Genomic DNA, 27,440 nt, shown 5'->3' on the forward strand with positions numbered 1-27,440 from the left:
TAATTGAATATTGAATAACAGGTTGAATCTGGACGACTAAACAGTCAAGAAAAGCTGTTAGGGAACATCTACATTTCTTTGCCCAGTAGTGCTTATAAAGAAGAACCCTTAATCAGGTTCCAGTGTAGAATAGAAATCTACCCCCACTATTCCACCCTGTGGCCTTAAAGGCAGTACTATACTCATTAGCATCAACTAAGTCACTCAGTCCAGTTATGTTGGCTCTTTGTTATCTGTCCACAGTCTTTAGTTGAGGAAAATATTAGTCCAGCCTCAAGGGCTGCCTGGTTTAGGAGGAAGATTAAGAAGATGAGCAGGAGACTCTAGATTTACCAGTGTGCCTTTATATGATTTTAGGAAATACCCTTGAACCAGGAATCTATCTGTGTGCATTGCTTGCTTACCCATTGGGCCTACTACAAATGCAAATGTGGTCATAGATAAGAAAATATGTGCAACAACACAGACAACCTAAAACACATGCCAAAGACATTTAACTTCAAGTAGAACATGGAGTAATGGGAAACACATACTTTATTCTTTTTCCATGTCTCCAAATGAAAGAAAGGTAATTGAGGCTGGATGGATAAGATCAAAATGTCAAGAACTTTTTATTTCACTTATTATGTATACAGGATCTTACTATCTAGTCCATTGTGGCATTAAACTCATGATCCTCCTGCCTCAGTCTTCTGAGTACTGGAATTACTACTTTTTTCCTCTCAATTTTAGCACTATATCAGAGATACTGTAAAATCTATTTCCAGTACTATGGTGACATCTGGACATTTTCCAAATACAAAAATGACTCTTATTGAAGACAGAGGGATATTGCATTTACAAACCAAAATAAAGATTCTTTTTTTTAAAAAAATAGCAGCAGTAATGATATTTAATACATACCCAGATTTGTTTTGCAAAATGAAACATACACAAAAAGTTTAGAAAAACTTAGTAAGGGAAAATAATGAATTATAATTTAGATTCTAAACTTGCAATAGCATTTTACAAAACAATAGAAACAACAATAATCTTACAAACTCTCCACAATGTCTTTAATTCTTTTTATTCCTCATACTAAATTATATCTACTAAAATTTGTAACTTACATTTGTTAGCCAAACTCTCCATGAATATTCAACTAGGAAAGGAAAACACAATGGTTCTTTTATTCTCAATGCTAGCAAATTATTGCTGTTAGTTGGTACATTGGATATTTACAAACAAAGTTCGTTTGCAGATGAGTATGGTAAAATTAAGTTTGTTCAGAAGAGAAGAAATATAGTTATTGGAGTAGTTACCCCGAAAATTAACCTAGTGTGTATAGTAAAAAAAAAAAAATGGAAAACAGATTTTTCTTCCTAGCTTTTATCAATAAGTGGCAACTCTCAATTTTCTGGTATCAGAGGATAGAAAGCTTGAAAAGATACTTAACTTCTGCATGTGTATCTTGCATTCATAATTCCTTTGAATTATTAGTATTGTTAACTCTTACTTTTCTGTTTCTACTGCATGAGCTCTCTGAAATTTAAATTATCCATCAATGACATTGTGATAATGATTAGCTTGCCTTTCCTTTTTTGAAAGAATTAACATGAGACTTCATATATTAATTTTCAAGCCATCCTTGGAATTTAATAAATTTATTATTCATTAGAACATAACAAATTGCCTTTTAGTTTTCTTTATATACAAGCAGATTGAAATGGGTCCCCAGTACCCTGTCCTGGGTTTTCACTGTTACTGCATTCTGGATCCTTCCATCAGATAAATGATGCCAAGACAGTTGTACTGGTTACATTTTTGTCAACTTGGCACATACTAGAGACATTTTGGATAAGAAAATCTCAACTGAGGTTTTCCTCATTAGATTGGTCTTTAGGCAAGTCTATGGGAGCATTTTATTGATTGATGATTGACATGGAATTGTTCAGGCCACTATGATTTGGACAGATGGTCGTGGGTTGTATAAGAAAACAGTCTAAACAAGCCACAGTGTTCACCGTGGCTTCTGCTTCTGTTCTAGCCTCCAGATTCTTGTCTTGAGTTCCTGTCTTGGTTTCTCTCTCAATGGACTGTAACATGTTGCTTTTGATTACAGTCTTTATCACAGCACCAGAAAATAAACTAGAGCATCAGTACTTTGCTCTTGGCATTTTCCTCTACAAAGCAAGTTCTCAGTGTTGTCTACAGGATGAAGGCCAGGACTTCTGAGTACTTCTTGTGTTTCCACATATTCAGTCAACTTCATAAAACCTTTACCTTTAGTAAGCCCAACCTTACTTTCATGTAGTTTACTGTCAATCCACTATGTAAAACAACAACAACAAAAGAATTAAATATGTCACATTTGACTTTTTATTAAGAAAGAATCCATAATAGGTGATTATTATTTATTGAATTGATAATTTGATGTATCAGAATGATTTTCACTACTAATTCACTTGTAACAAAACAAATTCAAATTAATGTGTCAAGCACTCTACTAAACCCTGCTAAGAATGGGCCAGAGAGAAAAAAAATAGAAGTTGGAGAATGAAACTCACACTTAATAATTTTTTAAAGAATAACCAAAACAATTATTGGCAAAGATTGCAAAAACAGCCGGGTGGTGGTGGCGCACACCTTTAATCCCAGCACTCAGCAGGCAGAACCAGGTGGATCTCTGTGAGTTCGAGGCCAGCCTGAGTTCCAGGAAAGGTGCAAACCTACACAGAGAAACTTTGTCTCTCAAAAAACCAAAAAAAAAAAAAAATTGTGAAAACAATACTGGGAGAATCCATACGCACTGAAACTAGATCCCTATCTCTTACCCTATATGAAAGTCAACTCTAAAGGTGTGAAAAACCTGAAACTCTGAAGATGTTAGTGAAAAACATTGGGAAAATACTTCAAGACAGAGATATAGGCAAGGATTTTCAGGAAAGAACTCCATCACTCAGGACTTAATGCCAAACATTGATAAATGGGATTGTATGCCATTAAAAAGCCTTTGTAGAGCAAAGTAAACAAATAATTGGGTGGAGAGACAATCTACAGGACAGGTAAAAAATATCTTTGCTAGGTATATATTTGAAATAGGACTAGCAGAAGGGAAAGGGGTGGGAGAGAGGGAGAGAAAGGGGAGACTATGGTGGACAGGGGCAGAAAATAAAGCAAGGCGTTAGACAAGAAAACCATAAAATGATCAAATGAGAGAATATATGTATATACACACATATATATGCTGTATAATACATTTACATATAGTACATACATTTCCCTAGATAGCTTATATATGTATATATACATATGTGTCAAATAGTCTACCATCATCTAACCAAATGTGTTGTATAATACATTTCCATATAGAACATATTATTTATTTTTCCCTTAATCTAATAGACTCACATAAATAAAAGTTGGTTGAAGCAGCTATTTCCTACAGCTAATCAGGTGATGAGAGACATCTATGATGTATATGACAAAGAGGTTTGAATATCATTGGAGAGTGTGAATCTTTTAAACATACAGTAGGTGACCCTCCTGGATCTTTGGAATTAGGAAAATTGAGAAAAATGTTTCCACCTAGAGGGCAACAAATGGATTAAGGGATGTTTAATTTTTATTATCATTCTATAACTCACTATAATAATCAAAATTTTAAGTTTGGAACTCAGACAAGACAGTTTGGATTTTGAACCCACCACCAAATAGTACACTCAAAGACAGATTATTAACCTCTCTAAGACTTAGTGTCTTCATATGTTGTGTAGTACTAAAAATTATCTACAAATGTGTGCTTTTAAAGAATAAATAATAAATATAGAATAGTTAGCATAGGATTCAGGACATAATAAATATTTAGCAAAATGCAATTATGTACCTATTAGGGCATCTTCTCTGTTGCATTAATTAATTAAATATTTGGACTAAAGTCAGTTGGGAAAATTTTCCAGTCTTTGAGGAGTTCATCAGGTGACTGAAATGATGAAAACTGAAAATGAATCATGAAAAAGTGATAGTGTAAAGCTGAGAAAATAGGTTCTAAGTAGAAATCCAAATTAAAAATTGAAAACATCATGGTGGTGTTATTAAATAAAGTGGAAAATTGGAGGGTTTGCTAGATTATGAATTAACAAGAAGTTGTTGTTGTTTATCACCCTCATAGACAATCGCTCCTCTGGAGCTAAAGTGAAAAAGAACTGAGGTTAGCTTAAAACATCTAATTCTAGGCAAGGCATCTTCCAATCGCATGCTGTTGGGACCACTTTTCTGTGCTCTTCTGCTCTGAGGAACTGAGAATGACCCCCTGGTAAAGTCTGGTAGCCACAGAGAGTTCTCATGAGAACTTCCTGCTGAAGTCTTATTCTAGTAGGTCACTGAGCATGGCTTCCTGTCTTTTGTCGAGCTTAACAGTAGCCAATCACAATCAAGACTGGAGATGGTGTTTACATGAGTTTTCTCTGAAGTTACTATGAAAACAAAATAAAAGGACTATGGGAGTTTAATATGCATTACCTGAAAATGTTGAGATTAGAAGCATTGTACTAGAGAGATGGCTCAGTGGTTAAGAGCACTGGCTGCTCTTCTCGAAGACCCAGGTTCAATTCCCAGAACAAACAGGGCAGTTCGCAACTGTCTGTAACTCCAGTTCCAGGGCATCTGGCACCCTCACACAGAGAGACATGCAGGCAAAACACCAAATAAAATCTTTTGAAAAGGATTAAAAAGCAGTCTATTCCCATTTCAAGGGTAATAAGTTATTTTACAGTAATGTAAATGTAAATATGTGAGTCTGTCCTTATTGTCTTTTAAAAACCACCAACAGACCATTAATTTACTCATAACTTTAGTATATTTCTATACTATATGCTTTCTATATTCATATTTCCATAATATGGACTGGGCACATTAAACTATAGTGTGTGCTGCCTTGGATTTCAGTGAGTTTCATAATGACTACTGTCTGGGACTGGTGTCAAGATCAGTAGGGTAACTTTTTGACAGTCATTCATTCGGGGTTTTAGGTTAATGATGACTCTGCCCGCAGTAGCTAAGACTGTTCTGTCAGGGCCATCATGCAGAAGGTGGAAAACACAGAAAGAAACATGTAGGCATCTTCAGTGGCCAAGTGTGAGAGTTATGACAGAACAAATTATTTAGATTGAATTCTACTGGCTTACATCTCAGCCAAAAGGTGGAGGCCCAGTGCGAGGGAAACGTGAAGACATCACTTGATTGTGTCTTCAGGATGGAGAGAAGATAATGGTGAATTGGTGAAGGACACAGCTAGTCTTTTCTGCTCACACGAGTGGAAGACCCACCTAACTATTTGTTATGTTAAGATGTCAGCATCTTGTCTTTTTGCTTAATGTGCTCCTCCTGAGTTAGTATGTGTTGACAAGGACAAGATCCTGTATATGTCTCTTATGACACATTCTTTCAGAGAACAATGGCTAGATAATATCGTCAGCAGATTTTGGGAACTTCCTCTCATAATTAAATGAATGCCCCTTTAAAATTTCCTCATGCCCAACTGTGATCTCATGTTCTTATAATTTTTCATCACATTTTGGGGAACTGGTAAGGGAAACTATCCCCCAGGAGGGCTATTGATTGTGAGTGATTGTTGAGTTTTTTACAGTTTGTGAGATATTTAATAGCTATCCAGATTTTTTGTTAGTTTAAGACAAATCACCACAAATGTGAGGTGACTTTAATTTTTCATTAAACATGAAACAAAAAGAAGATGCAACCACTTTAAAAAATTACCGAGCATTGATTTTTACAGTTTTATTGCTTAGAGCTCAAAATTTTACATCAGAGAACAAATGTGTCAGCAAATAGTACTTACTGTCAAGATGGAACCTTCCTGGTATCTATGGAGCAGCTGGCACTTAACCTTAGGAAATGACAGTTTCTTTGGTGCAGCCAAGATCAAATTATGCCAGAGATGGGTTACAAAAGTCCAAGGTTGGCTCTAGTTCTGGGTGTGATGAACAATGCAAACTTCAACTAGTGATGGTCCTTAATTTCTGCAGGTTCCACATTTGCTGTTTTAACCAGCGACAGATGGAAAATATTTATAGAAAAAAAGTACTCCTGAGCATATGCCCCTAGCAATGACTCTCTAAAACACTCAGTGTAACAACTATTTTCACAGCACTTACAACCATCCTATTAAATATTGTCAGAGATGATCAAAAGCATGCAGAGGGTGTCTGTAGGTTATATACAAAGGCTACAGTACTTTATCAACTTGAACATTGTGGATTTTGGTATCCTTAGGTGAGGTGTCCTGGATCTAATCTTACTCATACAATACCAAGGTCCAATTATATTCTCTTTGGTTTTAAATTTTGAATTTGTCTACAAAATGGAGTGTTTAGATTATCTTTAAATTTTCTTAAAGTGTTAGCACTTTCTAAGACAAAAGTTAAAGAACTTTAGCTTCATTTGACTCTGCTTGACATCAGTCAGCACGGTCAAGCACAGCTCGAGAAAATTTGTGAAGAAGAATTAAGATATAACAAGGGCAATGGAGAATGTGAAAATGTAACAAAAGGAATTATAGAGAAAAACTTTAGATCAAAGGGGATACGAACAAGTAAATTTGTTGTTTCAAAAATTTTACACACACATACTTATTATATATAAAATGTATAGATAAACTCTAAGGTCAACTTTGAGTTATGCATTTTTGTAGATTACAAAGTTTTAGAATGCACCCAGTGAACTGAGATATGGTTTGACTCATCATATACTGTTAATAGAGAACACTGAGAGCTGGCTTTGGATGTGTATAGGATGCCTGCTCAGAGTCTTTAATCTCAGGTAGATTTGCCTTTTAGTGGATTTACCTACTAAAAGTCACATCTAAATTGCTGTTGTTGACAATAACAGCAGAGCTGAGGGAAGAGGAGCATGAGGAATGAGCTAGGACACTTGAATTTTTATTCAACCTTCTGACCTGGTCTGACATTAACATAAACAAAGTTTTTCAGAGATATACAGAGATTCCAGAGGCCACTAACCGTGTCTTCTGTTCCCTCTCTACCCGTCATTATTTAACGACTGACTCATGACTGAAAATTTACTTGGTCAGCTTTAGGCCTGCAGTTGCAATCTACAGCTACAGCTCAGTAGATAATTGCAACTGGCTAACACAAGCACATTGATCTGTTTCACTGAGTGGGACCACACTTGCTTCATGGCAAAGATTAGGGAGTGATTCAGCATTCATGAAAAAAACGTAGCATCAAAAAGTTAGTAGAACAGTCCTAGAGGTGAAGCCATTTTGGGAGCGATTGAGGAAGGAAATGGTCAGGATTTATTATCTACATTAAAGAAATTGTGGGTCCCATGGACACCAGGAGTGTCATAGAGACCCAGCTAATAGGTTTTCTATTGGATTATTGTCAGGCTGCTGCACGTGCTTTGGGAAGGAATGCTTTCCTCGTTTCCTGGCAGAGGCTACAGGCTTTGAAGTTGTGAGTAATCACTGGGGTTGGAAATGGAACTTACTGTTCTAAAAAACGTTTTCAAGGACTGTAAGGCTGATTGCTTAACTGTGGAAATAGATGAGAAAACTAAAACTCTAGGAAATGGAAAGTTCTGTTTCAGTGTTCACATTTGGCTTTGGATCCATGATACTTACGTAGAAGAAGTTTGCTGAGATCAAATCCTGAAGGAAGGTCTGATTTAGTCAGGGAATCAATTGTTAAGCCCAAAGGCCCTCCTGACTCTTCTTTCATTCCACACAAATATTGCTCTTATTTTTGTTATTAATGTATGTTGGTTATGGAGAATAATGGTGTTTGTTGTGACATAGTCACATGCATTTTACATGCTTTGATCATGTCTCATCCCCATCATTCTGCACACTCTTGCTCCTCCCACCCCGATTTCTCCCTCATCTCTTACAGTGTTCCTAATCCTTTCATGTCTTCCCTTGGATTCCATCTGTAAGAGAAAATATGTGATTTTTTTTTGTTCTAAGTCTAATTTATTTCACTATACCATTCACCTTCTTACACCTTTATGGTGGGGTAGCACTCTGTTATTTACATAGACCACATTTTAAAAATCCATTCGTGTGTGGGAAGGCACCAAGGCTGATTCCATAGCTAAATCTGTTAGATCTGTTTGATCGTTCATAACAATATTTATGTGATATGTACCAAAGAATAAAAACATCTTAGAAAAATCTAACTAACTCTGTTATTTTTTCCTCTCCCTGAACTTGTGTATTTTAGATAACTTATGTGTAGTGTAGATCTGAATTACTTTGGAATTTGGGGGTTAATGTGAATAGAGTATCTGTTGCTAGTCTGGAGCTTGTTCAGTAGTAAGCATTGGTGTAGAGCACACACAAATAATGACAGCACAGTGATCTATTTTAGTAGTTCTGTGAATTTTCTTAAGTCATCTGATCACCTAAATGGTGAGTTAGCCAACATGAAATGGACTCTGTGTTCTCTTTCTTTTTCTTTTTTTCTTTTTTTGGTTTTTTCGAGACAGGATTTCTCTGCGTAACTTTGCGCCTTTCCTGGAACTCACTTTGTAGATCAGGCTGGCCTCGAACTCACAGAAATCCACCTGCCTCTGCCTCCTGAGTGCTGGGATTAAAGGCATGTGCCACTACCGCCTGGCTTGTGTTCTCTTCCTTCCTTCCTTCCTTCCTTCCTTCCTTCCTTCCTTCCTTCCTTCCTTCCTTCCTTCCTTCCTTCCTTCCTTCCTTCCTTTCTTTCTTTCTTTCTTTCTTTCTTTCTTTCTTTCTTTCTTTCTTTCTTTCTCTCTGTGTCTCTCTCTTTAACAGATAAAGAAAATGAAGTTGGGTCTGTGGGTGGGTGGGTGGGATATAAGAATAATTTGGGGGGAGAGAAAAGAATATGATCAAAATGAACCAAACAGAAGAGGGGGAGGAGGAATTGTGGGAGTCAAAGGGGTCAAGGACACCGGGAAAGCATGGCCCATGGAATCACCTCAGGGGTTATGGGGACTCACAGAAACTGAAGTGATAATCCTAGAGCCTGCATGGGTCTGTGCTAAGTGTTCTACATATATGTTATAGCTGTTAACTTGGTATTTTAGGGGGATACTTCACAGTGAGTGGGGGTGTCTCTGACTCTTTTGCCTGCTCTTGCGATGCTTTTCCCCCTCCTGGGTTGCCTCATCCAGCCTTTATGTGAGGGATTATGCCTGGTCTTATTGTATCTTGTGTCATGGTGGATTGATCTTCCTGGGAGGCCAGCTCTTTTCTTGGGGAAGATGGAAGGGTCAGGGTTGAATCTGGGAAAGAAGAGGGGAAGCTGGGAAGAGTGGAGGGAGGGGAAGCAGTGGTTGAGGTGTATCGTATGAGAAAAGAATAAATGAAAATTTAAAAAATTTAAAAAAGAAAAATTTTAAAAATAAAAATATTAAAAATTAAATGCCTGGCACTGCTTGAAAAATGTTGATAATGAACAAAGCCTGTGTGTTTAATCTGGGCTCTTTCTGTATGTTCCTTTTCATTGTTCTCTACCGTTTCTCTTTACCCTCTTGTCTTCCAAGTAGATCACATTCTCCTCTGAAAGTTTAAATTTTAGGAGGTGCATCTTAAAAATGGCAAAAGGCTTTTTAAAAATCACAAATTTATTCTATATGATGTTCTAGACACAGTAGCATGGGCACATTTTAGAACAAGCTGCTCCCTGAGTCACTACATGATAGACTCATGATTGTCTAGTCACTTCTACAGCAGACACAAGTGAGATGTAGCGGATATATGTACATTAATTAATGATGACAAAAAGCTGCTTTGAGCCATCTCAGGCAGGCAGGGCTGGGCTTTGGGCTTCCAGCTGGCACTGAGCATGTTTGCCTGGTTATCTGGAAATGTCCTTGCAAAGATGATGAGATGTTCTAAAAGACCAGCCTTGAAATGTGAGCTCTTCAATCAGTTCTGATTCAGAACCTAGAATCAGGGGTCCTTAGATACAAGCCAGCTTTGGAGTGGTGGCTTCAGAGCTGGTTTTTATTTGTTATTTGTTTAACCTAGGTTTTTCTTTGGTTTGATTAATGGATAATGAAGGCGATGACTTTGGCTTATCCTTTGCTGCCATGTACTATACAGTGTATGAAAACACCACAGGGAAAGGAGCACAGAGGTTCACATTCCATTCCCAGGGCTGCTTGTTGCCAATCAGATCTGGGGCTGGAATGACAAGTGGCCTTGCTTTTCTACACCTAGTTTCTCTGTTTACACACTGAAGTCATTGGTATCACATTTTCTGTTCTATGGTGCTTAACTTCTTATTTACTTATTTTACTATGATAAGAACACTTACCAAAAGATCTACCTTTTTTATTTTTTGTTTTTCCAAGTGCTGAGAATAAACCCCATGGGAGCTAGTATTCTATATGAGAAGTACATTGCCAATGGAGTAGGGGAATAAAGAAAGGGTGTGGTGTATAGATACATGGACAGAAAAGCTAGGATTGGGTAGACTAGGCTCTCTGATGGAGTACCCTGGAAGCTCAGCATTTTTATTATATGGAATTGAACAGACAGGCTAGGTTATTGTGTATGGATGAACAAGGACTCAGGGTTATTGCACACAGATAAATAAGGAAGCAGGGTTATTATATACAACAGATCAAGGAGACACGTTCAGTTTAATCTCTGTATAGAACATTCCCTGTTGGGGAGCAGTCTTCAGGACATAAACATGGAGGGGGTTATGGTGGACCTTTTCTGCACCCACTGTCAATATCCACGCATGGACCAGAGGAAGGCTTTGCCATTCTTATGAGTTTCACTCCTGGGGAGAAGGCTTTGCCATTTCCTCATGGGTCGGCTGCTAGGGTCCTTGACATATCTGTCCATGTCAATAACACAATTCACCCAGGGCTTCTTCCTCTGCTCCTCACAGTAACTGTTTACGCACTGTGGTATAGAGGAGCTTACTTGTCTTGTACACTTGAAGTATACAAGTATACTGGAAGTATTTTGTACAATAACGCTCATTTTCTCCTACCCTTGGTCCATGGCAACCATTATTTGAGTCTTTGTTTCCATAACTGGTTATTTTAGATATCATTTATAAGTGTTGTTATGCCTTGCCCATTCTTCTGTGATATTGAGGACTGAATATTTTCTTAGGTTCTTGTCTTGTTGCTGAGTGTAAAATATTCTGACAAAGCAACTTAAAAGAGAAAGAGTTTGACTCATATTTCAGAGTCCTAGTGTGTGCAAACACACACACACACACACACACACACACACACACACACACACACACAAATAACCCAAATACCACTACCACCAACAAACTTCTCATATGTATACCAGGAGGCCTGTCTTTCAGGTGATCCTAGATCCTGGCAGGTTGACAACATCATCACAACCATGAAAAGTTCTGAGATGATTCAGCTGTTGAAGTCCTGGTCCTCTGCTAGCCGTGCAATTGAGAGGTGGTTGGAACACAAGGATTCTAATCCAGGCAATGGTTAACCCATTGATAGACGCCTATTTTGATGACTGTGTTAGGAAGTGATGGAAGTGAGGAGGTTGGCTATAGTCCAGGCTGTAGATCACTGAAGGACGTTTGTAAAAGGTCTACCTTGTCCTTGTCCCCTTCCTGTCGCCTTCTGCTTCCTGCCTTCCATGTCAGCAGCTCTCCTCTCCTGTCCTGCCACTAAAGATGTTCTACCTTACCATCTCAGGCAAAACAATGAAACCAGCCAACCATGGACTGAAGTCTCAGAAAGCATGGGCCAGAAGGAAGTGTTCATTCTTTACAGTTTCTCAGGTATTTTGTCACACACAGGCCAGACTGGGATGATTTCACTTAGCTTAATGTCTTCCCAGTTCTCCCATCTTGTCACACATGGCAGGAAGCAAATCCTATTTAATTTCATCATTTGATATATGTCTGGGTCATAGACATTCTTAAAATATCAGTATCATGAACACAGAACTGTAGTACTGCAAGAGGTCAGCTCACTCACTTGAGCATGTTTTACTCTATCAAGTTGAAAAGCTTGAAGAGGAAGGAAAGAGCCCGTGCCTGATTATTGCTCAGTGAAGCTCTCAGCTTTATGGGGGCTACTAACACTTGCAATTGGTGCTGGCTAAACTGAGCTGCTCATGTATTCCCTGCACAAGTGAGCATTTAAGAGCATCCTTACAAATTGCACTACCTATTAGCCTGGTATATAGTCCTATGAGTATCTGCTCTTAGAGCAAGGAAAATTCCGAGAATACACACAGAGGAGAGGTGCTGGGAAAAGCCCAGAGTCATTGAATCTTTTTCCTTCTGACTGTGCAACTATGCATGTTCTTGGGGAAGACATCCAGCCTGTTTGTGCTTGGTGTCACATGAAAAGGGTAGTACACATTTGGTAAGGTCATCAGAAAATTCAAAAGATAAAATAAGCCATGAAAAGTTAGAGTGCACAAAAAACACTACGCATTAGTAGAAGAAATTAAGAAATATTTAATCAGAAAAATGTTCACCAGCTAAATTTTAAATAAACCAGATGGTGTGAGATCTGAAACACTCATAAGTAAGGAAAAACAAACATGCATACTCTCTGGGTCTAGTGGCAGATGTAATTGGACGCTTCCTTTGTTCTTTGTGACTCCTCACTGTGTGCTGAGGAGAGCTGAGGCTGGACTTGGCCTTGTAGACCATAGAAATGCTCAGATCCCCCACTGACTAGTTTGAAGGGAACTGGAAACTATTTATATCCCAGAAAGCCCAGGTGTTCAGAGGGAAATACTTTTCATGCATGAAAAGCTCCCCAAAGGTTTTTCTCTTTAACCTTTTTCCTTGTTTTTCTTTTGCATGACTTCAGTAGGGACATCTTCAGAAGTCAGCTGAACACAGTACTAGGCTAGCACAGGGAAGGAGCACAAGATAAGGGAAAGCACGCTTTACAGCAGAGCACAGGACCTGGTAACCCCTTTTAAGCTCAGGACCACAGTTATAACAGCCACGGTTCTGGCCATTCGGGTCACATACTCAGTGCAAAATGTAGAAAGGACAGAGTCATAAACTCCTCTACCCATGGCTTTCTTCTGTGATCCAAACTAAGCACTGAATTCATTCTCAAAATACGCAAACCTGGTGGGGCTTTTTCTCATCTTGCTGATCAATTCTAACATCTCCCCACTCCCACTTGAAAACTTGTGGGGACTCAGGCTCAGTCCTCTCCTCATACCTGTATCCACCTTTGCATCTCTTCTCTATTCTCTTCTTTCTGTTCCAAATGCAATTACTGTAGGACACATGATCTTTGCAATCTTTTCCATTTAGCATATTACAAGCATGGGGAGGAAAGCAGAGGACAGGCAGGAAACAGGTCTAGCATGTGCTAAGCAGGTTGGTATGCCACTGGGTTCCTAACCAAGCCCAGGAAGGCACAATCCCACCCTCTGTTACTGTGATGCTAATAGTTGCTAAACACTGCACCTCTTCACACCTGTCCCACACTGCATGCAGCCTGGAAGCACTCTGTTGCTTTGAGCTTTTCCTTATCTTCCTTCATCACATATTCTGTGGATGGCTACAGCATCCTTCCTTGACTTAACCTGGCCGCCCCTGCTCCTTCTCTGCCACTTTCCAAAAAATCACTACTTACTGTCCTTAAGACTTCCTGCTTTTGTCTTCAGCATTTCCCTTACCTCCTGTGTCTCTTGCACTCAGCACACTAATACTGTTTTTCACTTAGTGGCTTTCACTCTTGTTCATTTCCTCCCAGGAGTCTTCTCCACCCTCGCAGCCAAGTCCAGTTCCTCTTGTGGACATCTGCTGCATGCTCCACCTGGCCATCACTTCTTATGCGCATGTCAGCACCTCAAAGATTTTCCTTTTGAGGAAATCCCTATTCCCCAATACAGAGACCAAGGCATCTACATGGTGAGCCAAGCTCCTTGGGAAAGAAGTAGGTGTGGGGCTGAAGGTGAACAACGAGACTTTCTGTGTAATCTGTCTCTAAACGAACTGATAAATGGAATCCCAAGTGATCAGAGCTGATTGTCATGATAAATGGTCCTGTTTCCCCATTCTCAGGAATGGGCTCCTGCCTTTCTAGGGCTGTAAGCTTTCTTAAACCATTCAAATAATCCCATCCCTTTTACATAAACCACAATACATGCCTGAGCTTGAAAAACCTCTGGCCCACAGGAGGAGCCTGCTTGAAGCAAAGGTTACACGATCTGCTTCGTCTCTGTCCACATCAAATTCTGATGGGCCAAGACTCCCTTAACTGCTTTACTGCAATTCTGTCCCTAAAGAGTGAACTGTTCAAGGGCACCCTCAGCGTTTTCTCCCAACCTTTGTGATACTAGCATTTGACCAGTGAGTCACATAAGGTAAGAGATTAAAGTTGATGGGTGAGTTAACGAGACCCCAAGAAAGAAACCTATCTGACTATGGGGTTGAATGGTTGACTGGGGCCAGCTGAGCAGGAAGCTGTAAGACAGAAACCCACGTGGGCAGCAGAGGAGGCAAGAGGACTTGTGCTCAGAGGAAGGTGAGAATAGAAATGGGGATGACTTTGAGATGCTGCAACAGAGTGTGAAAAAAGAAAAAGAAAGGCTAAATCAGTCGTCACACTCCTTTGTAGAGTAGGACGCACACGATTCTCAGAGAGGCTAAGCACCGAAGAACACACTTTCTTTTGGAAGGTTGGGTCTGCAATTCTGGATTTCCAGGGAAGTGTGAGCAGTAGGGCTAGGGTCTGCTATTTAAAGTTGCCGTTGCAGCCGGGCGGTGGTGGCGCACGCCTTTAATCCCAGCACTCGGGAGGCAGAGCCAGGCGGATCTCTGTGAATTCAAGGCTAGCCTGGGCTACCAAGTGAGTCCCAGGAAAGGCGCAAAGCTACACAGAGAAACCCTGTCTCGAAAAATCAAAAAATAAATAAATAAATAAATAAAGTTGCCGTTGCACACGTTTTCTCATAAAGCTTTCACCCTAGGCTGCTGCCGTCGAGAGCCAATATGGTGCTCAGGGTACACAGGCTGTGGCCAAGGAACTCCAGAAGCTCTGACTTGGAAGACCAATGTTAGCGGGCCAGATGCCATCTTTTCTGCAGGATTTTCTTGTAAGGATAGAGCCAGAGAGGACACGGGAAACCCTTATTCCAGAGCGTCGCAAACTGCAGCAAGTCGGGATTTCCTGGGAGCTTCTTGGGTTGCTCACCCTGCTATCTACTCCCTGGCCACATTCTCTGTATCAGTTACACTGAACGCCTTCAGAGCCCTGGGGGATTTGTTGAAATCTAATGGCTCCTTGGAGTCTTGGATTCTCTACCTGCCAAGGCAGATACTAAAAAGTGTGGTGACTATCTTACACATTGACAGAAAATGCCGAATACAGCCGAGGATGGGACACTTTCCTGGAAGCCAAGGAGCTATTGTTATTGTCATTGTGATTGCTACTTCCCACACACGCCCATTCTTCCCTGAGTTTACATTATTTTGCCGTAGCATCCACCTGCTTCAGCAGCTTATGGAAGAGGGACTGAGACCTTACAATACCAACCTGAGAGAACGGGAGCTAATATTCCTTTCTCCCCTCTCACTTTTCCGTAACACACGCCTGGAATCTAAGCTCATGGGGTCTACAGAAATACAGTTCCGAGACTGTCATGGTGTCATACTTTTCATTATCTTTTAGTGTAAGCTGGGGGTGAAGCCTGTTTCCTTCTCAGACTAGTTTGCTTATCTTCCCCTCAGAAAAGAACCTTAAAAGGCTTATGCAATATGCAATCAATGGTATGCTTGCCTCTTTTAATTCCTTAGGGCTGTCATAATGGAGTATTAGAGACCAGATGCCTTTAGTACAACAAATTGTTGTTGCCTTGCAGTTATTAGATCCAGGAGATCACATTGCCAGAAGGGTCAGTTCCTCCTGAAGGCAGTGAGAGTCTGTTATTTCCTCCCCTCTTCCTTCACTTTGACTGGCTTGTGGTTAATTTTTGCCATTCTGTGGCTTTGCCTTTATCTTTACTAGGAATTTCCCCTTTATTCACAGGTGCAATATCTCTCTCCCTCATTTAAAAATAATTTTAGTTTCTGTATATGCATGCTTGTGTATGCACACATGCATACAGGTGCTCTCAGAGGCCAGAAGAAGGCATCAGATCCACTGGCTGTGAGCCACCCAGTGTGGGTGCTGAGCCCTGAACTTGGGTCTTCCTCAAAAGCAGCAAGCACTTTCCTTCTCCCCCTCCTTTTAGAAGAGTGTAGGTATTTCTATCTAGAAGTCTTTGCAACCACATCAAGCTACAGACTGCAACTTTACAGAACATAGTTAAGAAACTACCATGCTGATTTCCATAGTGGCTACACCAGTTCACACCACCTCAGGCAGTGACTAGGGCCCCCCTTCTCCACATCCTTGCTAGTGTTTGTGACTGTTTGTTTTCTTGAGGCTGTAGCCCCTTTTGCTGGAAATCTCAGAGTGGTTTGGATTTTTGTTTCTCTGCTAGCTAAGAATTTTGTACACATAAAAATGTTTATTTGGGTTTCTTCTTTTGAGAACTGTCTGCTTCATTCATTAGCCCATTTACTCACTGGCAGTTTCGTTTGGTGGTAACATACACGATGAAATTTTGGAAGGAAAAATGAAATTATGACATTTTTCAGGAAAACAGATAGATCTGGAAATTATTACATTTAGCAAAGAGACCCAGAATCAGAAGGACAAAAGCCACATGTTCTCTTTCATAGGGAGAGCCTATTGTTTAGCATATATACATATATATAGCATATATACACACATATATAGCATATATACATATATAGTATATACACATATATAGCATATATACATATATAGTATAATACATATATAGCATATATACATATATAGCATATATACATATGTGTGTGTGAGTATAGGTATGTGTTATGGCATAATCTTTTTTATATACTGTGAAAAATGTCACTCTAATTGGTTTAATAAAAGGCTGAAAGTCCAATAGCTAGGCAGGATTGGCCAAGCTTTCGTAATTAATAATAAGTCTTTTTTTTGTGTGATCAGGAGGCCCAAAGAAAAATCAGTCTACAGTGTTGGTCACAGGTCAAGAAGCTAGAAATGGAAACAGGGAAGGTGCTGGGCAGGGTCATAGAATGCATGCAGTATGAAAGTGGAAAGGGGTCTGTCCAAGGTGCTATATAGGGTATGTGGTTGATATATTGTGTACCCTAATAAACTTATCTGGGGGTCAGAGAACAGAACAGCCACTAGATTAGATATAGAGACCAGAAAATGGTGGCACACATGCCTTTAATCCTATCACTTGGGAGGCAGAGATCAGTCTGGATCTCTGTGAGTTAAAGGCCACAATGGGAACAGAGCCAGGCATGGTGGCACACACTTATAATCTCAGCACTTGAGATCTCATGTCTTTGCTTGGGAAGGACACATGTATTTAATCTCAGGAAGTGATGGCAGGAAGCAGCAAGGTATATAAAGCATGAGGACCAGGAACTAGAGGCTTTGAGCAGTAGTTCAACTGAGACCCTCAGGGGTGAGGACTCAGAGGCTTTCAGTCTGAGTATTTGTGGAAAGAGGATCTGCTGAGGAGTTGTCAAGGTGAGGTTGGCTTGTTCTGCTTCTCTGGTCTATCAGCATTGACCCCAATATCTGGTTCTGGGTTTTCTATTGGTAAGACCTTTTAAGATTTGTGCTATAGACAAAAGACCAGAGGAGGAAGGACACCTAAATAAAGCAAGCAGAAACTTATCATAATGAAATCTATTAATTAGAAGTCTAGTTGAAATAACAAAAACTAAGTGCTGACTTGTGAGACAGAGCCAGGTGGATCTCTGTGAGTTTGAGGCCAGCATGGGCTACCAAGTGAGTTCCAGGAAAGGAGCAAAGATACACAGAGAGACCCTGTCTCGAAGAAAAAAAAAAAAGATTATTTCTAACAGTAGCAATCAGAAAAAGCTAAAAGGACAGTCAAAATCAACCCACACAGTGAGTTCTGAACCTGAGTGTCCTACAGCAAATTGAGACCTGTAGCCTTACCCTGAGTCATTGGGGGGTGGAAACATCAACCCGAGGGCCATGTGTTTTCTCTTTTACAACCATTTGCATAGGTGGTGTATTTGCCACAGGGGGATGTTGGAATAGGTAGTTTACACAACATTCTACACGAGATAAGGCCTGCGAGTGTTAAGCATATTAACTGTTTTTTTTTTGTTGTTGTTGTTGTTTTTATCAACATTACTTTACAGATTATGTAGACACAGAGCATAGGCAGTTGCATCTGTGAGAGTTTCCAGACAGGTTTCATCGTCTGAAGGAGGAAAGACCCACCCTGAATGCGGTTGGTACCAACCCTGGTCTAGACTGAATAAAAAGAGGAAACGAAGCCAGCAATGCCAGCACTCACTGCCCTCTCCATGACAGCCGACTCCATGTGGCCAATTGATTCTACTTTCTGCTTCCTCGACTTCCCTCCCATGATGCACTGCATGCTTTCAAACCTTGAGCCCAAATATACACACACCTTGATTAAATTGCTTTGGTCAGATATTTTGTTACAACATGCAGAGAAGTGATAACCACAGATGGGATAGAGAGGGGGCTGTGTATGTAGTGAAGATGCTAATTGGACACATAATTTACATTTATGTATTTCCTTATTTTGTGTTTATGTATGTGGATGCTCCTGTGCGACAGTGAATGTGTGGAGGTCAGATGACAATTAGTGAGATATTGTTCTCTCCTCCCACCATGTGGGATCCAGGGATCAAACTCAGGACAGCAGACTTGGTGGCAAGCTCCTTTGCTTGCTGAGGCAACTTGTCAGCCCCCAGCACATACAGTAAAACATAAGTAAAAAGTACTGAATGCATCACAGATCAGTCTTTCTCCAGCGCTTTGTGAAACATGCTGATGGGAAAAATAAAGTCAAATAAACAACAAAAAATGCATAAACAAATAAATAAAAAAAAACACTTGGAAAGCACAGATTCATGTTCATGTTCATTTTTCTTTTCCTGCTTTTCCATCACATTCTTGTGTAATGGTTGATCTGAAGTTGCAAAAACCATCAGGAAACACAGGATATTACTAACCCCAAGACAGTTCCATCAATCTGAAAATTATACTGATATTCCATTTAGAAAACAAGTTCTTTAAAACATCTTTTCAGATTTGTTTATTTTATTTTTATGTACATGAGTGTTTTCCCTATGTGTATGTGTAGCATCAATCTTTTTTTTTTTTTTTTTTTTTGGTTTTTCGAGACAGGGTTTCTCTGTGTAGCTTTGCGCCTTTCCTGGAACTCACTTGGTAGCCCAGGCTGGCCTCGAACTCACAGAGATCCACCTGCCCCTGCCTCCCGAGTGCTGGGATTAAAGGCGTGCGCCACCACCGCCCGGCTTGTAGCATAAATCTTAAAGGTACTTATTAATAAAATCAAACCCGGGGCCAGTTATTGGGGTGAAATGCTGGGTTTTCAGAGAGACAGAACAGGCCTCAGCTAACCTCACCTGGCCAACTTCTCAGCTGATCCTGTTTCCGCAGACTGGAAGCTTCTGTGTTCTCATCCCAATTGCTCTGAACTGCTGCTTGAAAGCCTGAAGCCTAACCAGCCAAATACTTCTTGTTTCTGGTCTTCATGCCTTATATATCTTTCTTTTCTACCATCACTCCCTGGGATTAAAGGCGTGAGTCACCATGCCTGGCTGTTTCCAATATGGCCTTGAACTCACAGATGCAGATGGATTTCTGCCTCTGAAATGCTAGGATTAAAAGTGTGAGTGCTACCATTTTCTGGCCTTTGTATCTAGTGGCTGTTCTGTCTCTGACCCCAGATAAGTTTATTAGGGTGCACAATATTTTGGGGAACACAATACCACCACATATATTTATGTGTACCATGTGTGTACCTGGTGCCCAGGGAGGTCGGAAGAGGACATGGGATACCCTGAAACTGAAGTGAAGGATGGATGCGAGTCACCATGTGGATGATAGGAGTCTAACCTGTGTCCTTTGGAAGAGCAGAAGTGTTTTTAACTGCTGAGTGATCCCTGAAGCCCTTTGAAAACAATTTCTAATAGTTCATTCTATGGGAGTTTCCTAGTCCATTCAGATTTGTTGGGAAGGCATTATTTATTTACTTTTTTGTCCTATTGACATGAAACATAGTGTTCAGAATTGTGTATACTCTGACCCCTCTCCTCCCCACACCTCCTCTTCTCTCCTCTTTTCTTCTCTACTTCCCTTCCCCCTTCTTCCCCTCTTCTTTTTCTCCCACTTTTTTTTCTTCTTCTGCCTGCCCTCACCCCCTCTAAGATAGAGTCTCATGACAGCCTTTCCTAGATTGTTATTTGTTATGCAGCCAAATCTGGCCTCAAAAACATGATAATCATCTTGCCTCAGTCTCTAAAGTGCTGGGCTTATTGACACGTGGCACTGTATTCAGATGTCCTGTGTCTTGTTGGTGGTTATGTGCTCTGTGCATTTCTGCTGCATTACGTGGGTACTGGCCTCTGTGGTGTGGCTGAAAAGCAAGGCTACCACCACATCCAATGTATCCATTTCGTTTTGCCTCTTGGTGCCCTTGTTCAAGCGACACAAAGCATCTATAAACTGCTGCAAAAATACTTACCAATGAATCTTTCTGTCCCATTGGAAGTTCTCACCTCCTTGCAGGGTGCTGGCATTTTCCAAGCCCCTTTGCAATGCAGGCATCTCATTGTTTCTGTACCCAGATTATAGCTTGCTGATTTACTTATAGTTTTTGTATTGTAGATGCACTGAAAGGCGTGTGTGTGTGTGTGTGTGTGTGTGTGTGTGTGTGTAGTGTGCAGCTGCATGCATGTGTGTATTGTAATTTTTACATTGCAAAACTATTTCTGCACTTCTCGGACAAATATGTCTTCTCTTTTTCCTTCAGTCTCCACTCTGTTCTTATTCTCCAAGTTTGTGTTCCCTTCATTCTCCTAGATTCACATCCACAGATAGGCACATCTCTCACAGCTCAGTTATAGAAATCAGCATGCACAGTAAATAATTTAAGCACTAGGGGTTTACGTAAGGGCATTGTTAAATGACATACTAAATTAGCCACCGAACTAAAAAAGCCAAAATACATATTAAGGTTCCAGGAATAGCTTCTGAGGCCGCCATACCATATTTGCCCAGCAAGAAGCTGCTGATGCTTCATGACAACCAATACTAGCAAAATCCTAAGGTGACATGACCAAAAGTGGTCATTACCACCAGTTAACTGCTATTATTAGGGAGTCATCACTATTGTAGGCCTAGGACCACAGTTGAACATGCTATAATTTGCATCAGGAAAATGAAAGTCCCCTCCCTGACTCTTGACATGCATGAAGCTATTGACTAGAGCCCAAGATCACTGCTTAACTCCTTCCTTTAAAACCAAATATCTCTATGGCTGTGCTTGCCAACAAAGCAGCAGAGGCAGGCAATGGAGCCTCCACTTCATCTCTGCTGTCAAATGTCACATACATGTAACTCTTTGGCCAAAACTATATTCTTACTGAACTTTAGATGAAAGGGCTTCTGGGAATTGTGGTCCTCAGTTTTCTGCTCAGCATACCAGGGTAGTATACTGGACAGGGTACATGGGTGGTAGAGAGTGAAATAAATAAGATTTGCTAATCTACATGTGGTGGTTTGAGTGAGAAATGCCCCCCCCACATAGTCTCTGGCATTGGAATATGTGGTACCAAGTTGGTGGCACTGTTTAATGTTTAGGTGGTAAGGTCTTTCTGGAAGAAGAATGTCACTAGGGGTGTGGTTTGAGAATGCTAGTTTGCGCAGCTTCCAGGTCCTGCTGCCACACCTGGCGCTTGCCACCATGCTCCCCTCCCGTGACCCTCTGCCGCTGTCAATCCACATAAACCCTTTCTTCTGTAAGTTGCCATAGTTTTTATTTTTTTATTTTAACTTTTTTTTTTAAAAAAATCACAACATAGAAAAGTAACCAACAAACTACCATGTCTATTGCAGACATCCTTCATTTCTTTCTCAGTGGTAGCTTTTTAAATCTGAGAGCCGCCATTATTGCCACAGTGTCTCGATGACTTTTCAATTACAGAGATATTCTTTCTTTCTGGGTTAGTTCCTTAATCCTCAAGTCCACGTTATTGTCTCAAGCTTGTTGCGTACTACTGTTGTGCTCTCTTTTTATTAGCCCCGGTTTGTTTTATCTAATGCATGCTCTTTGATCTATTTACTCATGTAGCTCATTCATCACCTGCTGACAGCCTTGTCTGTGCTAATAAGTGTGTACTCTAAGTCCAATTAGCACACCACCTGCTTTTTAGGATGTTTAGTCTTCTTACGGTGGTGGTGGTGGTGATGGTAATGCGGTTCTGGGAAATAAGACAAAGTTTCTTGTGATGTATGTGGTCAGTGGAGGAAAACAGATAATCAACAGGCAAGCAAACAAATTATTTCTCTGCTATCGAATCAATCTTGTAGGACCCTCAGTGCTCTCTCCAAGAAAGGGATTAATTTACAAAGCTTGACCTTGACTTTCAAATACCTTTAATCTGACTTATTTATCTGCTTCAGTACTTTCCTGTGGAACACAACTCAAGGCAATTTAATCTTGTGCCTGGTCTATTAAATTTGCCTTTTAGAATGTCTATACTGTTTTATCATTTGTCTATAAAATCAATTTCCACATAATATTCACTATGCTCCCATAAAGACATTGTTCATATCATAATACTTTCCTGACTATAACATCCCAATGGCTGCTTATTAAAAGCAGACAAAAGTCACGCTATCCTGCTGGGGCCTCCTCCTGTAGGGCCTTCCCTGGCTACCTTGTGACCCTGTCTCAGAGCACCATCCTCCTTCCTTCTCCTGTCTTGAACACCCAAAGCTCATCACCACCTTTCTGCCTGAGAGGCCATTCCCTGAGACCATTTCCTTTCAGGTTTCTTTCCATCTCCTAAGCCTGAGGTCAGGAGCCCTATTCTAAGAGATTCCATTGTCTTATTAATGAAAAATGCTGAAATGATAGAAGGCAGTAAGGTTGTTTATATACCTTATATATTGCCTAAGTTATTTTCTTTGTAGTACTAAAATCCACCTGAAATTATTTATTTGTCGACTTACTATTTTCATAACTGAATGTAAAATCCATAAGGAGCAATGCTTGTTTTCACTGCTGTAGGACCCGGACCCATGTCTAGCACTCTATAAACATTTGTTGAATTAATAAATCAATAGCACCTACATCGATATGTTATTGATCTTGTATGATGCATCCTCTTTAAAGGTGTTTATGATCAAACCTCCCTGCTCACTAAGTTTCTGAAATTACCCTATTACTAATTGGGATTTACTTTAGGTACTCTTAAGTATTATATGCATGAGGTCCCCATGTCTTGCCATTCCTGTTCCATAGAATGATTTTGGGGATCATCATCAGGAAGTGCACTTTTGTGCCATGTTCATATAAAGACCTGTTCCCTAAGGCACATAAACCCACATGACCCACTGAAGAGATGGGTATTGTTCTGACACTAAATGATGGCATTCCATTACTCCTCTGAGTTCAATTACTTCTGGAAGTTGTCTAAAGAGAAAAGAAAAATTCTAGGTGCCACAGGAAAGGCCTGGCAAAGTCATATCATTGGTTAGTTTATTGATTCAGAAAGTTATTGACATATTTCCATTTCCATAGAAGTCAGTTTGTTACTTTGTTATACTGACCATCCCAATGACCTCTCTCTCTTGTCTTCCATCCTAGCTGCCTGTAGAATTCTTCATTATAAAATTTCTCCCTTTGACCTGGAGACTGGATGACATCCTGAGTGAATGTGTACTGTTGACATGAGCAGGACCTCAATATCTCAGGTTCATGGAAATACCAAGTGAGGTCTGGATTGGGCTCAGAGCAATGACAATGTTTTCCATGATTCGTGTACAGATGTTGAGAGTATGTGTAGATAGTATCCACTGCAATTTCCTCTTCGTGGATGACTGCAGCCTGAGACTGCTCCCCTACAGAGGCCCTATATAGAGACTGGCTAGCCCAACTCCTCTTTCAGCTGTGTTTCTGGCATGCTGGTGTGTCTCAATCAGAGTGCATGGCCTACCCAATCCCAGCTTTTCTGTACGTGTGTCTGTCATTTCTTCATTCCCCATAATTCCAGTCATGTAGTTTCCAAATATGCACAGGTAATAGCAACCTGGCCATTTGATTTTCACAATACCGATTACATTTTCTAAAATCAACCCCTAGATTAGCAATTATGAGAAAACTTTAACGATTACTAATTATATAATTGTCCAAACTCTATGCCATACAAGGCAAAATGGCAACTAGATATCAGAAAAACAAATGCACACACATTTTGTTTGATATGAACTGTATTTTTATAAATATGACTCAATATTCCCAAATTAGAGTTTTGCATGAAAACTTCCATATTCAGATTGTGTGGAGAAATTATGTCAACCAGTGGTTCACATTTCCACATGGCAACATAAGTCTGAAAGAGCGGAGAATAAGCACGTTTTAAATGGGTCACACATTAATTTTGAAAGGCCCCTCTGATCTCAGAACATATGTTTAGTGCTTATGATCTGGTCCCCTGTGATCTTGTGTTTGAGACACTTGCACCGCGGTAAACATAGAGCTAGCTGATGGGAAGTCATTTGAGAGACTCACACGGGAGAATGACTCAATTTGAATTGTATTTTAAATACTGTTCTGAATGTTTCATACACAAAGGGATGTACTAAGGATGGAAGAAGAGAAAACAATATTTAGTGCCACTTATTATGAATTAAGTTGCACAAGGGTGCCTGACTGAAAGTCTTAGTCTCATACTTGATCTGTAGAGATTTTCCTCTTCATGGTGAGCTCTGACCAGAATCACAGAAAGAAAATTGATCTACTTGATTTCATCAGTACTTTCCCACTGGTGCTTATGAAGAAGTTACGTATATTCTCTCACCTTTTCTGTTTATTCCCCTTCCCAGTTCTTCAATTCTGCTGTATTACCTGGCTACAGCTTTTTGACAGGGCGGATATAGTTCTTCGGCACTAGAGCTCACTACTGTCTTGGGTTCCTCTAGTCCAGATGGTGTAGCTGTCTTTTATTCTTTGCTTAGTGAGATAAAATAGGATTTTTGCAACCTGGAGCAATCTTGCCATTGATGGTCTGAGACATACAGATCTACATTGATGTATGGGTGAGATGATCAGATAGTCAGGTGTTTTCTGCTTTACCTTGGTGTATTGGACTAATCTCTGAAACTCGTACACCAGTTGATAAGGGTCATCATTGTTTTCCACCTGGATGCTATAATCAATGCAGGAACACAACCAATTCTTACAACACTTGTCTAAAGAGCTCCTTCTGGTTTCATTTAAGTCACTGCTTAATGTACTCCCAATTTCTGCCAGGGAATTCCTTACATTTTTTAGTATCAAGTGTCTTTCCCAGCATGCATTTGTGTACTCTCTAAACAAAGGTCCTTCCAAAATTCTACTGCTTCAGTCTCATATGTAGGCAGTATCACAAAATCATTCACCCTGAATAAGGAGTGTTATTCTGTGGTATTATCCTGTATCTTAGGGCTAGAAATGTAGGCAGCCAGAATACTGAATAAGGCACCAAACTACTATATAAGAAATACTACTTAATAATGATTACAGCAATAGTAATTAAAGTGAAGTAAGTTATACCCATACATATGGAGCACGAATGCTCTCAACCAACTCATTATTATTAAATATTAATTGCACATGCACAGTGCAGGAGGCATGAAGTTCTGAGAGAACACACCAAAGACATGGTTCCTACCCTTTGGGAACTTGTGATCTAAAGCAATTTAGATTTCAATTTGTGACAATATGCTCTAGCTGTGACTCTGTAGATAAAACAAAGACTCCAATTCAAAGCGTCTCTGAGTTCCACTGCTCACTTTATTGCTCAAATTTCAAAACCTCTGCTTTCCTCTCTCTAGTTGAAGAGAATACTCTTCCTGTCCTTTGGGTATCAGTGAGGAGCTCACCTCTGTGCAGCTTACACTGACCCTCCCAGCAGTGTGAACGCCTTCATCCACACTCTGAATAGAATTAGGTGTCTGTGATGCGTTTCACAGCACTGCCTTATCATTTTCTATGCTTGTCTTTTATGACTCTCAATTCTGAATTCTTGAGAATTTGAAGATGTTGTGTTAGCATCATTTTCAGCTAAGTCTTCATCTTAAGACTCTGGAAATTGCATGGTCACTATTTAATGATTTAAAATCTCCTCTTGGCTATTACTGAGGGCATATATTTGTGGACATAGGAGATTTCAGGCATATGATAACCAAGTGCTGGTGTAATGGATAGTGATTATTGTAACAGAAATATAAAAGATGTATGCTGACGCCAGTGTCCTGAAGAAGCTTCCTTACCAATGTGACATGGATATGGGAATTAAAGGAGGTAAGACATGGGGGATGGATTAGAAGACTATCTATCACCTAGAAATTAGATACTATACTCTCAAGGGATAGAGAACCGAAATCATCTTAGCTACTGTCGACCTCTCATAATACGAAACTCATTCCATCTCTTCAGCTTTAAGTTAGAAAAGTGTTCTCCTTAAAAAAAAAAAAAGCTTCATATGGTTTATTAGTTTATTCCATTCTTTTCCATTTTTCAAAATTGCATTTTAGTTTTCATTTTACCTCTACAGAATTTTTATCTGTTACTTCTACCTTCTAATACTTAAATTGAGGAAGTGGGGTCTAAGCATATCCAAACACATACTCCCCACCTGCAAAGACATCCAAAGTGATATGCTCTGGCAGCCTGCCCCCTACCTTGACTTTAGAGGTACCAGCACAATAGGGGCAATCAATAACCCTTTCCCTCCTCTGTGTGATCTTGGCTGTTGGAAATTATCAGTGCAGACTTGTCCCAACTGCTGGGGCTTGTAGCTTTCAGGTGTCTTTCCAGATTCCACACTATAATTTAATTTACATATTTTGGTTTTGCCCCTTTTCTCATTAGCTGAAATCTTAACTGTGAAAAATTGCTGTAAATAAAGAGACAGCTTTTTTTTAGTTCTGTTATATTGTATAGAATATTCTGCATTGAGTCCAGAATACTTTATATTTCTAGTGACTATTTTTGTCAGAACCAATGAACACATAAAATGAAAAAGGAGATGAATTAGATCCAATTTCAGACAAAGATTGTTGTTCAAGAATTTTTCAAAAACAGTATTAAAGTGAGGAATCTCCTCCAAAGTAATGCATTCCCTAAATCTTTTCTGTGCCATCTAGTTATGTTGACTAACAACAAAATCTTAAACTGAATGTGGGGGTTGCAAAAATTTTGGCAACAGGAAAGTGTTCTGAAGATGCAAAAACAAAACAGTGAATTCAAAAATCAAACACATAATGAAATCTGAGGTATTTCTGCCAGAGCATTCCTGTGTTGTATCACACAA

Source organism: Peromyscus maniculatus, chromosome 19 (genome assembly GCF_049852395.1).
Source record: "Peromyscus maniculatus bairdii isolate BWxNUB_F1_BW_parent chromosome 19, HU_Pman_BW_mat_3.1, whole genome shotgun sequence".
In the NCBI taxonomy this organism is placed as follows: domain Eukaryota; kingdom Metazoa; phylum Chordata; class Mammalia; order Rodentia; family Cricetidae; genus Peromyscus; species Peromyscus maniculatus.